Source organism: Raphanus sativus, unplaced genomic scaffold (genome assembly GCF_000801105.2).
Source record: "Raphanus sativus cultivar WK10039 unplaced genomic scaffold, ASM80110v3 Scaffold2942, whole genome shotgun sequence".
In the NCBI taxonomy this organism is placed as follows: domain Eukaryota; kingdom Viridiplantae; phylum Streptophyta; class Magnoliopsida; order Brassicales; family Brassicaceae; genus Raphanus; species Raphanus sativus.
Genome location: NW_026618249.1, coordinates 9,803 through 11,971, shown reverse-complemented (window position 1 = coordinate 11,971; position 2,169 = coordinate 9,803). Strand labels below are relative to the sequence as shown.

Genomic DNA, 2,169 nt, shown 5'->3' with positions numbered 1-2,169 from the left:
CACCGTGCACTAGGCAAGACTTCGAGATCAAGCCAGCTTTGATAAGTCTAGTGCAAAGGAAGATCTTCAACAGACTTCCTGCTGAGATACCGATGGACCACATCGAGCACTTTGAGAAGATGTGTGGTTTCACTAAAGCGAATGGAGTACCACCCGATTACATCAAGTGTACTCTGTTTCCCTTCTCTCTCGATGGGAAAGCTGCTCGCTGGCTTGATTCACTGCCCACGGGATCACTCACCACTTGGGAACAAGTCCGAGAGGCCTTCTTAAGCCACTTCTACACGAAATCGAAGACTGCAGCTATGAGACAGAAGATCGTGACCTTCAAACAATTGGTGGATGAGCCGTTCTGCGATGCATGGGAGCGATTCAATGTCTACCGCAGAGAGTGCCCACATCACGGCTTCAAAGAAGACTACCTGCTGGGAGTGTTCTACGATGGAGTAGGCTGGGAGTACAGGAACGCTTTGAACTCAGCCAGTAAGGGAGATTTCATGACTCAGTCCACTCAAGGCGCATTCGAGTTGATTGAGAACATGGCCTCAAGCTCAGCTGATAATAACCGCGAGACTGATCGCACTCAGAAGGTGAAGAGCATTGACAACAGCAAGATTGATGAGCTCTCTGCCAAGGTCGATCAACTGATTAAGAGCGACCAGAACCAGGTCTTCGTCATGGAAGAATCCCCTCAGGATAAAACTACCGCGGAAGGCACATCAGAGGCAGATCAGTTGGCTGAGGATCAGCATGAAGTGAGTTATGTGAATGGGCAAGGATGGCAGTTCAAGAACTATCACCCGAACCCTAACGTGAGGAACAACCCCCACCTGTTCAATGCCCCTAAACCAGACGATAAAGATCAAGGAAATCAGGGTCAGAACAGTGGATACCAAAGGCCTTATGGCAATCAGGGAAGAACCTTTGTCCTCAACCCAGCTCAGAATGCCCAGTTCCACAGCCAGAAACAGCCGGTTAATCAGCAGGCTGCACAACCGGCTCAGGCTGCTCCACATGATGACATGAAGAGCCTCGCCAACATGATGAGCCAACTGCTCCAAGGACAGCAGATCCAAGGGAAAGCACTGAACCAGGTCACAAACGACATCAACACCAGGATTAATCATATGTTCAATGACCTGAGTGTGAAGTATGACAAAGTCTCAAGCCATATGAGACAGATGGATATTCAGATTGCTCAGACTGCTGAGAGTGTGAAGAGACAGCAAGGAACTCTCCCTGGAAAAACAGACAAGAACCCCAAGGAGTGCAATGCAGTAGGTCTAAGGAGTGGAAGGCAACTGCCTGATCTAGACCTCAGGAGATTCACATCGGCTGAGAAAGGGAAGCAGAGAGAGTCGGATCAGCCACCTAAAGTTGTACCCACAGATGAGGAAGATGCATAACAACCTACTGAGACTGTTCCGACTGAAGCAGAGCGACCCGCTGGGGTTGTTCCACCGACTGCAGCACCTTCTCCTGCTCGTCAGTATGTACCGAAAGTGCCTTACCCTGTTCCAGCTAAAGCTACACACAAGGATAAGGAAGAGATGAAGTGCAGGAAGATGCTTGAAGACCTAACTGTCAAACTCCCTCTGATGAGTGCGATCCAGATGATACCATCCATGCGTAGCTTTGTTAAGGGGCTGATCTCTCGGAAGATATCTGATGACAGCGAATTCATGATTGTCTCTAAAGAGTGCAGTGCGGTGCTCCAGAACAGAAGGATCAAGAAGCTGGATGATCCGGGAAAATTTGTCCTCTCAGTTCAGATTGGGAGAACAGTCTTCTCATGCTCGCTGGTCGATCTAGGGTCAAGCATAAACCTCATGCCATATACTGTAGCCAAGCGCCTTGGATACACGGACTTCAAGCCTACCAGGATGTCCCTAGTATTTGCTGATCGATCGGTGAAGTCTCCAGTTGGAATCCTCGAAGATCTTCAATTTCTGGTTGGGAACACACTTGTTCCTGCCGATTTCGTTGTTCTGGAAGTCGAGGAAGATTCCAATGATCCCCTGATCCTAGGCAGACCATTCCTCTGCACTGTTGGAGCTATCATCGATGTCCGACAGGGGAAGATCGATCTCCACCTTGGAGATATTGTGATGAAGTTTGAGATGGATCAGATGCTCAAGAAACCGATGCTGGATGGACAAACTTTCACTG

General features: G+C 49.0%; 1 pseudogene; it reads right to left on the bottom strand.

Moving 5' to 3' along the window:
* Window positions 1-294: 294 nt before the first annotated feature.
* Window positions 295-409, bottom strand: LOC130506153 (small nucleolar RNA R71; annotated as a pseudogene).
* Window positions 410-2,169: the final 1,760 nt, after the last annotated feature.